The following is a 14,036-nucleotide window of genomic DNA, read 5'->3' on the forward strand; positions in this document are numbered from 1 at the left end:
ACAAGGAGGAGCATCTGGCATCCTCCTCTGACAATTAGTGGTGCACCCTGGCCCTGTGCTGTATACTATGGTCTCACAACACTTTTTCTTGAAGCTCATTAGTATCATAAAGGAAAACAGTCCATTCTTTGTTGTTACTTATTGAAGGAGGACTGGATTGGTTCCTATTCACTTGCCCACCACCAAGGCTCCAAATGTTTGTTTACCAGAAGTTGCAGTAATTACTTGCTGTGATTCCTTGTATTGGATTCACTTGTACCGATGGGGACGGGTTTTAAAAGACCAGAGCCAGCCCCTCAGAGAAACCTGGGACTGGTTTGGTTGTCCTAGTTGTTGCTGAGTACAATATGCAGCATGTTTTTGGTCTTCAGATGTTTCTATGATGCAATTGTTACTTTCACGTTTGTGAGGTTTGTTTTCAGTTGCTCGTTTTTTACTACTACTGCCTTTTCACATACAGAGTGATATTTCATATGGGGGCACACCGTTTTATGGCAGCTTGTGGACCATGATAGCATCTGTAAAACAAGGGGGAAGCTGAGGTTGTGTCTGCACTTCCACCCATCATATTGAAACACATTGTTATCTGCATCATCTTGGATGCCTACCATGTTGATGGTTGCCCTAAATGTCCAGGGGCTAATCTCTCCAGTTAAGAGGAAAGCGCTTCACCAATGGCTTACATGTAATTAGCTGGATTTAGCATTCCAATAGGAGACACGTTTGCTGTCAAAAGATACCTCACAATTACGATTTCATTGGTTCCCCTCCCATTTCCATGCTTCTCACTCTACAACAACAAGGGGGTGGGCGGGACATAGTCTTGAGGCGTAGTTTAAATTTCAAGTTGATCTCTAGTTGCTCAGACTGAAGGGACATCGGTATGTCAGAATTATAGGAGTGTTTATGGTATGTCTGCCACTCTGTCCTCCCTACACGCCTCGACTGAAGGGAAATGTAGATTTTATGTTTATTTTTCCTAGGGTGGCCTACATTGAAATCTCTTTGTAGGGGGAGATATAAATGTAATCCTCCAGCCCGTGGTAGACAAATTCCAACCTTGTTACACCAACCCAAACACCCCACCAACCGTGCTGAAACGGAAGGATGATTTAAACTTGACATACGCATGGCAGCACCATCACAACGCGGACAGGAACTATACATTTTATTCTAATGTTCCCAGATCCTACACATGAATTGATTTTTCTTCTTCCTGTCAAGGGATCTGCTACCACCGATCCTTCTATGGAGACCAGCGCCAAGTGCCTTTCTGACCATGCAGAGGTGTGGCTAATTTTAGATCAGATACCTCCCACCATATTCACTGGATGATTAATGATGTGGCTCTGAGAGATTCTGTCTTGCAAGACAGGATACAGGAAGTCCTTGACCAATAGTTCAAGGAGAATGATGAGGTGAGGGTGAATTTGGGCGGGCTCTCACGAGGTACTGGAACTAGCCAGCAGGGATAAGACATCAACTGAACTAATATTTTATAACAAATAGAGTTGAAGGGAATAACATGGTTCCAAAGGCACATATCTGATTTGCAATCCAGATGCAAAAACCAGTATGCTTTCGAGTTTAGAGGGACCTACGGACAGATATCAGAGGAAATATGGGCCAAAGTCTGGTATAGAATCACTCACACTTCCATATGTGTATGACACAGGGAGAATGAATATAAACTGCTAACTTGAGGGTACTTGTCCCCCACAAGATTGCATAAAATGTTTGGAGCTCTGCTGGAAAAACTGCAAAAGGAGGGGATCCTTTTTCACATGTGGTAGACCTATAACTATGTACTGGAGCACTGGCCTAATACATTGCCACACATAAAAAACATAACAGGCAATGTACTGCTCTTACAGACCCTCAGTGTTGTTGGGGGACCCAAGGCACAACCGAATATAACACCTACCAACCCATATTGCTAAACTAATATCACAACTCATGGTGGCAGCTAGGCTTGCACTTGCTCGAGTTTGTAAATAACTCATTACTCCTCCTGGAGTCTGTCCTGGAATGTCAATGCTATGGAAAAAGTGTAGTCATCTTGCAAAATCAAGTTAGGTGGGTGCTACAACGTCAGACATGCTGTGGAGGAGGTTGCAACTTTGTGAGATGACACCCTCTGAGTCTAGAGCACCTCATGCTAAATAAGTATAATGGACTTGAGCCCAGAATAAATGTACTTGTAAGATGATTTTGACTGTTCACTTGCCTACTTGCATGGGTTTTACTACACTGTGCAGCCTCCAAGGTGATTGTCAAATATGTGCATTTGGCTATTTCTCCCGTGATGTTAATAAAAAGTTATAAAGTGTTTAAAAAAAAAAAAAGAGCTGGGGTTCACCTTGCCGGTTGAAGCCTGTACCACCTGACTTTCGGGAGTGGGTGTTTAGTGAGGAAATCAGGGTCGCCAGGTGCTGATGCGTAAAGTTTGGGCACCTACCTACTCATGGGTTGGCAAGAACAAGGCTTTGACCAAGTGTTCATTAAAGTGTCAGTGAGCTGACACGGGACCAAGGGCTAGGATGGGGCTGGTCTAGGCTGCTGATTTCCATAGGGACATTTGTCTAAACCTCAATAGAAGTTATTTGTATGTCAAAGACCTCAGCTGCACATCGAATTACCAATGCACTGTCTTCTGTTCTAGGTCCAAATGCAGAGATCACCCCTGTATCAGGGGAAGTATCAAGCTTTCTAGCCTCTTCTAATTCCATGTAAAAATAATCCTCAGCATAATGCGGGGACTAACTCATCTCCGTCTCCACCATCAGGGAGGTGGTAAGGTTTGATCTGAATCTGATCCGAAAAGATAATGGAGACTGACTGCGCCTCTACTGTAGTTCAGGCATGGGATTGGGATCAGGCTGTATTGTGACCAGTTGCACTTTAGTAATTTCATGGTGCAACATTGGTTGAGATCGTGGTGAGGTCAGACAGAACCAGCACCAGATCCTCCAAGGGCACTGGCAATGTTGGTACTGGTGGAGATGAGGAAAGGACAGATGCATATAATGGAGCTGGATTTGAAGTTAGTCCCAGAGGCAGTATGGAGCTCATAAAGGGTCCAAAGCTACAACTGACAGCCCTTTCAGATCCTTGAAGCCCAAAGGCACGCCAGAGGGAGACACTCAAGTGCCATATATCTGCAACATGACATCCCTGAAAACTTTGATCTGTTGAGATGTTGCCAATGGCCTGGGGAGTTCGGGCCGCCCAAGGACCAACTGAGGAATCAGCTTTGTAACTGGAGATTCATAAGAAGGCCGACTGACATCATGACGCCCTTGCCCATTCACTTTGGACAGAAAGTGGTAGGATGGGGTTGAGTCCCACTATGCCTTTTTTTTCTTGTTTGAACTACGATTTTGACTTTGACTCACCAAAATACTTGGACTGCCAATCTGACCTGTTAAAGGAGCATCCTCAGGAGGGGAAGTGGGTTCCCACCCTCGACTTAGAGCAGGACTTACAGGAGGCCTGTGAATTCTTCTTGTGTTGGGCAGTCTACAGCTTGCTTTGCAATTTTATGGTGCGACATCAACCTGGATCGCCTTCAGGTGCATATGACTTCAAGCCATGCTCTGTGCCCAAATACTAGAGACACCTTGTGCGGGTCCGTGACAGACATCGGTCTCTGACAGTCTTGGCATGGTTTAAAATGGGTAGTTTTAGGAGAGGACATTGTTCCCTTGTACATTGTATTTTCTTGTTTTAAAAGTCATTGGGTGACCAATGAAATTGAGAGAAGTGTTCTAAATCCACATTGGAAGGAGCAGAAAGAAAGAAATTGTCATTTGTAGGATGGTACAGTGAAATGTAGTGCCACATGGCCTCACCTGACTGAAAAGGTTTCTGGAATGAGCCTGATGCCTGGGGAATATTCTAAAGGTGAACAATCAGTGTTTACAAGTATCCTTCAGATAACTGTGTGATAACTCTGTTGTTGTATTCAGGTACCCTGAGCAGTCATCTGGTTGAGATGTGTTCCCCATCCCATGAGTGAGGCATCCATGGTTATGGTCACTTGCGGCTGATGGTCCAGAAGTACAAGTTACTTACCTTCGGTAACGATCTATCTGGTAGAGACACAGGTGGTCATTACGACCTCGGCGGTCTCTTTGCAAGACCGCCGAGGTACCGCCGTGCTGAAGACCGCCAGTGGTGGCGGTCTTCCGCGTATTATGACCGCTGGCAGCCCGCCATAATATTTCGTACGGAAAGCCGCCAGAAGCCATACTGGCAGACGGCGGGAAAGTGGAGGTTGCTCAACCTCCACCGCCACGTCAACAGAACACCGCCCACTGAATCACATCCCATGATTCGGTGTGGTGGTGTTCTGGTGACGGTGTTCTGGTGGCGGAGCTGGCCCCATGGATCCCGTCCCCTCCCGGAGGATCAACGGACAAGGTAAGTTGATCGTCCGTTAGGGAAGGGGGTAGGGGGGCATTGTGTGTTGTGTGCATGCATGGGGGTGTGCGTGTGAGAGTGTAGAGGGAGTGAGTGAGTGTATCTGTGCGGGGGGTGTTGTGTGTATGGGAAATGTGTGCGGGTCAGACGGTGTGCATGTCTGTTTGTATGTGTGCGGGTATGTGTTGTTGGGGTGAATGTGTGCGTGTAGGGGTGTGTATATGTGCATGTTCGGGGTGTGTGTGTGTGTAGGGGTGTGTATGTGTGCATGTTCGGGGTTTGTGCGTGTAGGGGTGTGTATATGTGCATGTTCGGGGGTGTGTGTGTAGAGGTGTGTATATGTGCATGTTCGGGGTTGGGGTGGGGAAGGGAGTTGTGCCACCTTTGAGGGGTGGCAGGGGGGTGTTGGGGGAGGATTTGTGGGGGTTAGCGGGGGTGGGGGAGACCCCTATCAGTGCCAGGGAAGGAATTCACTGGCACTGATACTGCCTACCGCGATGGATCTCGTGGCGGTTCCCAACCACCCCAGATCCATGGCGGTATGCAGGGTCCTGCTACCGTTGGCGGTCTAGTGACGACCGCCGGGCTGGAGACCGCAATCTCCAGCCCAGCGGTCTTCACCACCATGGCGGTCGGAATGGTGAAGTGGCAGATGACTTCGGCGGCTTTCCATTTCTTTTTCCGCCGTCCTGTTTGCGGTCTTACCGCCGCTTTACCACCGACCACCAGGGTTGTAATGAGGGCCATAATCTAGTGGCACATTCCTTACCTTAGAATTTTCCCCCAGGCGTCAGACTGGATCCGGAGATTTTTTCTTCGAGCACTACCCTTTTGCGTCATTAGGTGGCGTTGGTCGATTCCGCGGGTGTCGCTGGCATCGTAGTCGTTGTGATGAAGTTGGGAGTAGTACATAGATGCTGCCTCAGCGCAGTACGTCAGTTTCTTTTCACAACTTTCTACGCCAAAGCACAGAGCCACGAGGAACACTGAAATTGGTGCGCCACAGCTAAGGCCCTGAATGGGGAAGCCCTGTCCCTAGCAATTAGTTCGCAAGCGGGGAGGATGGGTGGGCGGTAAGGAATCTGCAACTAGAATATGTCCCTACCAGATATATTGTTACCGAAGGTAAGTAACATACATCTGATAGAGACTTCTATTTGCAGATTCCTTACATTAGAATAGATACCCAAGCAATGCCATCCTTGGATGTGGGCTGCGAACCAAGATCATTCTAGAAAATCCTGCAGGACTGAACGACCAAAGTATCCGTCCCTTCGGACCTGACTGTTAGTAAACGTGTGCAAGGATGCCCACGTAGCTGCCTGGCAGATATCCAGGACAGGAACTCCGTGTGCTAATGCAGTGGAAGCAGCAGTTGCTCTGGTGGAATGAGCGTGCAAGCCCTCAGGGGGTTGCTTCTCTGCCCAAGCGTAGCACATCTTAATGCAAAGAAGTACCCATCAAGAGATGGTACATTTCTGCACCGCCTTCCCTTTCTTCACACCCACATATCCAACAAAGGTGTGTAAAAAGTAGGCAAAGTGATGGACTGGCCTACATGAAAAGGTGTAACTACTTTGGGAAGGAAGGAAGCCTTCGTGGGTAACACCACTTTGTCAGGGTGCACAGACAAAAATGGGGGCTTAGAAGATAGAGCTTGAAGCTCACTCACTGTGCGAGTAGAAGTGATGCCAACAAAAAAACAGTTTTGAAAGTAAGGAGCCATAAGGGACAGTTGTGCATCAGCTCAAAAAGAGCACACGTTAAGTAAGTAAGGACAAGATTGAGATCCCACTGAGGCATGATAAGTGGAGTGGGAGGAAACAAATGGGTGAGGCTCTTAAGGAATCTAATAACAATAGGAAACTTAAAGAGTAAAGGCTGATCAGGCAACCTAAGAAAGGCAGAGATAGCCGATAAATAGGCCTCAAGGGTGCCCAAAAAAGAGCCCTGCTAGGCCAAAGAAAGAATGAACAAAAGAACCTCAGAAAGAGGAGCAGAGAAGGGATCAACAGATTTGTTGGTACACCATGCCACAAATTTATGCCAATGACAGGCGTATAATGTTTTGATGAAAGGATGCCAAGATTACATCACAGACCTCGATTAGACCTGACCTGAACAGTAGGCAGCTCAAGGCTGAGGACCTCAATCGCCCTACTGACCACCATGTAATAAGTAGCTCCCTCCGCAGTAGCTACAGTAGGAGGAGACAGCATGCCAGTGTCTGGAAAGGTATCAAGACCACTGCCGTCGCTCAACTCCTGTGCCCAGTCCAAGTTAGGGTCATCCTGGTATTCATGAGGGTCCAGGGACCCCTCCAATCCTTCCCCAAATTCAAACCCATGACAATAAGGGTCAGATTCAAACCCAGGGTGAATAGGCCCCATCAAGGAAGAAGACAGCGTCGGCCAACGACAGTCTGACTCCGAGTCGTCGGGATCAGGATTGGGTCAACGTCAATGGTGGGCACCACAGACGTTGGGAGCGTAGACAATCGAACAGGCGCCGGGTAAGGCCTCGATGGTACGACCGGTGTGGATGCAGATCCAAGAACAGATCAGAAGGGGACTTTGGTGGCTAGAGCCGCAGCTGATGGCACGGAACCCGAAGGCCCTCCAACTGAACCCCTTGGGCGCAAAGGCGCCGTAGCGGGGTCGGACTGCCCAAAAATGAGGCGCATGGCCTCATACAATTCCTTCAATTGGGCAGGGCTCACACCGGCTCCCGGAAACTCGGGGAGGCACGGGGCAGACCCAAAAGCAGCCTCCGAAGATGGAGGCCTTGAGCGTCGACGCTCCTCCCATGTCGCATCAGATGAGCGATGGGGTGAAGTCAAAGGATCGCTGGATTTCTTCGACTTCTTCTTCTTCTTACCTTGACCCAAATAACTTTGAAGAAGACAAGTGGTGGTGGCTCAGCAACTGGTCTCGAGACCTTCCTCTCGAGCGAGACTGGGACCTATGCGTAGTCGAGCACCGGCCGCCATGAGCTTGAGCCTTAAGGTGCATGGCCCGGCACTCAGAGCATGACTTTGGGTCGTGGTCATACTCCAGACACCACAAACAGACCCGGTGTGGATCTGTCACTGACATCATGCAGTGACAGTCCTCGCACGGTTTGAAGCTGGTCTTCGGGACATCCCTTGACGTGCCAAAAACTCGACAAAAGAGTCAAAGTTGGTCAAAAATTGGCCAAGGGTAGCTCTCTCTGGATCCACGCATGGCACGAAAAGCAAAGAACTGACATTGCTGCGCTGAGGCAGCATCTATGTACTACTCCCGACTTCATCCTGGCGACTACAACACCAATGACGCCCATGTAGTCGACCGACGCCACCTAACGACATGCAAGGGTATTGCTCGAAGAAAAAATCTCCTGATCCAATCTGACACCCGGGAGAAAATTCTAAGGTAAGGAATCTGCAACTAGATGTTTCTATCAGATTGAGCATGCACAGCAACATATTTTTGATGTTCCCCCAGGACAGTGTACTGGGTTCTGGGCTCTATGAACACTATATAGTCCCATTAACGCTCTGCTTTGAACTATTTCCTTGCCAGACACTATTACAGTGGACAAATGCTATCATGCGTGCAGCACTACTGCTATGCCAGAAGTTATCATACTCAACCATTTCATTATTGTCTTGACCATAAGAGGATGCAATGTGTCAAAAAGAGGGAGCAGTCTTTCAAATGCTACCACTCTCTCTTGGTTTGGTTAGGCTTTCCCTGTGGACCTGATGTGTGAAGCAATACAAATTCGATATTGACTGAGCTATATCCTGTTTAACAGGGTCACTTCTGTGTTCTTTATCACCAGTCATCCAAATCAGGAAAGAAGTAAATGGCATGTCTGCTTGAGTGCGTTGCTAGCACAGCTAGACATTTGGTAAATACTTTTGGGGCTGTAGTGACCTCAAAGGGCAAAACTTTGAATTGGTAGTGTTGTCCACTTACCACGAAGCATAGGTGGCTGTGATGTGCCTGATGTATGAGGATGTGGAGGTATGTGTCCACCAGGTTGAGGGTTGCCATGTAATCTTCTGTGCAAAACAGAGGAATGAAGTCCTGCATGATGGTCATTTTGACATGCTGCCAAAGGATGTGCTGGGTGAGTTACCTGAGATCTTGGATAAGCTGCAAAGTTATTTTTTCTTGGGGAAGGGGAAGGACAGGGAGTACACATCTTCACTCCACTGGTGAGGAGCACTGGTTCTATGGCACCTTTTAGGAAGATAATTTAAACTTCTTCCTGCAATAGTGGTATATGGAGTTGACTCATAGCATGGCAATGAGGTGGGAGGTTTGGAGATGTGGCACACCAAGCATTAGTCCTGATGAACCACAGAAAGTATTTGTAAGATGTTATTTCCTCTCACTGCGGAAGGAATAATGTTAGTCTTCCCCCAACTGGTGTGGGGTGATCTGGGTAATGATGGGTGAATCACTGTTTGTCATGGGCATGTATAGTTTTGCCTCTCCTGATACCATGAAATCCACCTCTAATGAAGAAGCTAGGCCCCAGTGTGTCCTAAAAAGAATGCTGCTGTCGGTACCCCTGCCTTTGAGGATGAATAGTTGACTTGGAACCTCCTCTTGGCTGCTGCTTACGAGAGGCAAAGCATGTGTATTTTTAGCCAAACACTATGGACAGTGTCCTCAAAATAGGCAACTTGTTCTTTTGAGAGATACTGTCTCCCCTTGAGAACAGATATCATAGCAATACCACCTCAAAGGGGGAGGTCAGAGGAGTGGACTCAGACAAGAAAGTCCTACAAGAACATGAGGGCAAAATGGCCCTTCCGAGAAGTCTGTCTGTCAAGGAACTAGTGTCTCTTGAACATGCAAACCTATGCAGATTTCACAGCTTGGCAGCATTGGGTCTGGTAGAGTGAGACTAGGGGCCTTCAATGGGCTGCTAGACCAGTGCACAGCACTTTTTGATGCAGGGGACTAGCCTTTGTGATAGTGTTATTTTCAGCACAGCCTTCTGGTTCTTTGCTCCCGCTTTCAGTTTCTTTGTTCAAAAGAATTCTACAAAGAGCTGATCACCCACATGATGGTCTTTTGTGAAGTAGGTGTACTTATTTATATATATATGGAAAATGACACTTACCCAGTGTACATCTGTTCGTGGCATGTTCTGCTGCAGATTCACATGCTGTGCATTAGTCCACCATCTAGTGTTGGGCTCGGAGTGATACAAGTTGTTTTTCTTCAAAGACGTCTTTTTAGAGTCACAGGATCGAGTGACTCCTCCTCTTCGGTTCCATTGCACATGGGCATCGACTTGTTAGATTGTTTTCCCGCAGAGGGTAAAGGAAGGAGTGATAGAGTATATAGGTATAAAGTAAGAGCTGTCCATGCAAATGTAAATGTATATACAAATGTGTTAACTTAAACAACTACGGGCTTCCGGGGAGGAGGGAGGGTGCATGTGAATCTGCAGCAGAACATGCCACCAACAGATGTACACTGGGTAAGTGACATTTTCCGTTCAACGGCATGTGTAGCTGCAGATACACATGCTCTGCATAGACTACAAAGCAGTTTGTCCTCCCATAAATTAGCGGTGGTTAGCCTGTAGGAGTTCAAGTTGTTTGAAATATTGTTCTTAGAACAGCTTGACCTACTGTGGCTTGTTGTGATAATAAGTCTAAACAATAGTGTTTAGTGAATGTATGTAATGTTGACCATGTAGCTGCTTTACATATTTCAGCCATTGGTATATTCCCCAAGAAAAGCCATTGTTGCACCTTTCTTTCGTGTAGAATGTGCTGTGGGAGTAACTAAAAGCTGTCTTTTTGCTTTAATATAGTATGTTTGGATGCACCTTACAATCCATCATGCTAAACCTTGTTTTGATATAGGATTGCCTGTATGTGGTTTTTGGAAAGCTACAAATAGTCTTTCTAAATGGTTTAGTTCTGTCTATATCGTACATTAAAGCTCTTTTGAAGTCTAATGTATGTAGAGCTCTTTCTGCCACAGAATCTGGCTGTGGAAAGAAGACTGGCAGTTTTACTGTTTGATTAATATGAAATGGTGATACAACTTTTGGTAGAAACTTTGGATTTGTTCTTTGTATTTGTGTACTTGGAAGAAAGGTTCCTCAAGAGTAAAGGCTTGGATTTCACTAACTCTTCTTAAAGAAGTAATTGCCACTAGGAAGGCAAATTTCCAAGTTAGAAATTGAATTTGACACAAGTGCATAGGCTCAAATGGTGGTCCCATAAGTCTTGTAAGCACTATGTTTAGATTCCAAGATGGAACTGGGGGTGTTCTGGGTGGAATGATGCATTTTAAGCCTTCCATTAAAGCTTTAATGACAGGAACTCTAAATAAAGAGCTATGTTGTATATTTTCTAAGTATGCAGGAATTGCAGTAGGATGTATTTTTATTTAAAAAAATGCTAAATCTGATTTTTGCAAATGAAGTAAATAACATACAATATCTTGTATTGATGCTGTAGGAGGGTCTATATTTTTAGATTGACAGTGATATACAAGTATTTTCCATGTGTTTGCATAGCACTGTCTAGTAGTGGGGTTTCTTGCTTGTTTAATAACTTCCATTCATTCTGATGGGAGTTGTAAATATCCAAACTCTATGACCTCAGGAGCCAAATTGCTAGATTGAGAGTCTTGGGATTTGGATGTCTGATTTGACCTCTGTTTTGTGTCAACAGATCTGGTCTGCATGGGAGTTTGGAGTGTGGTACTACCGATAGATCTAGTAATGTTGTGTACCATGGCTGACGTGCCCATGTTGGTGCTATGAGTATCATGTTGAGTGAAGTTTGATGCAACCTGTTGACTAGAAACAGAAGAAGTGGGAGGGGCGAAAAGCGTATGTAAATATCCCTGACCAATTGATCCATAGATTATTGCCCTTGGATAGGGAATGTGGGTGTCTGGATGCGAAGTTTTGGCATTTTGTGTTTTCGCTTGTTGCGAACAGGTGTATGTTTGTTGTTCCCCACTTTTGAAAGTATTTTTGAAGTACTTGAGGATGAATCTCCCATTCCTGAGTTTGTTGGTGATTTCTGCTGAGGATATCTGCCAATTGATTGTATATCCCTGGGATGTACTGTGCCAATAGATGAATTTGGTTGAGGATTGCCCATTTCCAAATTTTGTGGGCTAGAAGGGACAGTTGGGATGAATGTGTCCCTCCCTGTTTTTTGAGATAATACTTGGTTGTCATGTTGTCTGTTTTGATAAGAACATTCTTCTGTGTGAGAAGAGGTTGAAAAGCTTTGAGTGCTAGAAAGGCAGCTAATAACTCCAAGTGGTTTATGTGTAGCTGTTTCTGCTTGACATCCCATTGTCCTTGATTGTTGTGATTGTTTAGGTGAGCTCCCCAACCAATCATTGATGCATCTGTTGTAGTTATGGTCTGAGGCACAAGGTCCTGAAATGACCGCCCTTTGATTAGATTGGTAGAATTCCACCACTGAAGGGACATATATGTTTGGCGGTCCATCGACACTAGATCTTGGAGTTGACCGTGTGCCTGTGACCATTGTTGTGCAAGGCACTGTTGTAAGGGCCGCATTTTTAATCTTGCGTGTGGAACAATTGCAATGCAGGATGCCATAATTCCTAGAATTTTCATGACAAATCTAACAGTGTATTGTTGATTTGGTTTTATTTGTGGAATTAGAATTTGTAAAGCTTGTATCCTTTGTGTGTTTGGATATGCTAGAGCTTGTTGAGTATTTAGTATGGCACCTAAATACGGTTGTATTTGTGCTGGTTGGAGGTGTGATTTTTGGTAGTTTATTGAGAAACCTAGTGTGTGTAAAGCTTGTATTACATAACGTCTATGATTTTGGCATTGTGTACGACTGCTTGATTATATTAGTAAATCGTCTAGATATGAAAAGACATGTATATGTTGTCTTCTTAGGTAAGCTGCCACTACTGACAAGCACTTTGTGAATACCCTTAGCACTGTTGTTATTCCAAAGGGTAACACTTTGAATTGGTGGTGTTTTCCCGGAATGACAAACCTGAGGTATTTTCTGTGGGCAGGATGGATGGGTATGTGAAAATACGCACCCTTGAGGTCTAAGGCTGTCATAAAATCTTGTTTTTGTAGCAGTGGGATGATATCCTGTAAAGTTACCATGTGAAAATGTTCTGACAGGATGTAAAGATTGAGGGGCCTGAGGTCCAATATTGGCCTGAGAGTGCCATCTTTTTGGGGAATTAGAAAGTATAGTGAATAAACTCCTGTTCATATCTGAGACTGTGGAAATAACTCTATTGCTTGTTTGAGTAGTAGAGATTGGACCTCTTCTTGTAACAGAATTGTGTGTTCTGTGGTTAGTTTATAAAACCTTGGTAGAATAGTTGGAGGGGTGTTTATCAATTCTAGGCAATAACTATTGTGGATAATTGATAGCACCCAGTTGTCTGTGGTAATATTTTGCCAATGTGTGTGGAACTGCTGTAGTCTTCCCCCCACAGAAGAGGTGTGGAGTGGAAGGGAGTGAGGAAAGTCACTGTTTTGTGTGTGCTGCATGCTGCTTAGAGGTCTGGAATTTTCCTCTATTTTTGGAGTATTGTCCTCTATATGTGTCTCTAAAACCACCTCGTTGGTACTGTGTTTGGTAGGCTGGTTTTGTCTGGGAGGTTGATGCCTCTGAGAGCTGTGTCTGAAACCACCTCGAAATTGAGGTTTATGAAATGACCCTCTATATGGTGTAGAATAGAGTGCACTCATTGCTTTAGCCGTGTTGGAGTCTTTTCATAGCTTTTCTATTACTGTGTCTACCTTTAGCCCAAAAAGGTGTTTTTTATCGAAGGGCATATTTAACATAGCCTGTTGTATTTCTGGCTTGAATCCAGAAGATCTATGTCTACGTATAGTGACTGCAGTGTTGACACTCCTTGCAGCGGTATCTGCTGCATCTAGGGCAGATCTTATTTGGTTGTTTGTGATAGCTTGCCCTTCCTCCACTACCTTTTGAGCCCTTTTCTGGTGTTCTTTGGGAAGATGCTGCATTATATCTTGCATTTCGTCCCAATGGGCTCTATCATAACGAGCTAGTAGTGCTTGTGTATTCGCTATTCTCCATTGGTTTGCTGCTTGGGACGCAACCCTTTTCCCTGCAGCATCGAATTTCCTGCATTCCTTATCAGGAGGGGGTGCATCTCCTGAAGACTGACTATTTGCTCTCTTCCTGGCAGCACTAACTACAACAGAATCAGGTGGTACCTGATGCGTAATATAATCAGGGTCAGAAGGTGCAGGTTTGTACTTCTTTTCTATTCTAGGTGTTATAATGCGTGCTTTCACCGGCTCATAAAAAATTTGATCTGCATGTTTTACCATGCCTGGGAGCACAGGGAGACATTGGTACCTAGAATGAGTTGAGGATAATGGGTTGAATAAAAAATCCTCCTCTAGTGGTTCTGTATGCATTGTAACCCCATGATAGGCTGCAGCCCTAGCTATAATCTGGTTGTATACAGTAGTATCCTCAGGTGGTGATGGTTTAGAGGGGTAGCTGTTTCAATCATTACTTGGGATGGGATCAGGGTCATAAAGATCCCATGGATCAACAGTGTCCTGTTGTGAGTCATTTGAATGAGTTGGCG

At 45.4% G+C, this 14,036-nt stretch overlaps 1 protein-coding gene across 1 annotated transcript in view; it reads right to left on the reverse strand.

Moving 5' to 3' along the window:
• Positions 1–14,036, reverse strand: part of UGGT2 (UDP-glucose glycoprotein glucosyltransferase 2) — a 1,372,316-nt gene that overhangs the window by 507,287 nt on the left and 850,993 nt on the right. The window lies entirely within an intron of this gene.

The sequence above is a fragment of the Pleurodeles waltl genome, chromosome 8, assembly GCF_031143425.1.
Source record: "Pleurodeles waltl isolate 20211129_DDA chromosome 8, aPleWal1.hap1.20221129, whole genome shotgun sequence".
NCBI lineage: Eukaryota > Metazoa > Chordata > Amphibia > Caudata > Salamandridae > Pleurodeles > Pleurodeles waltl.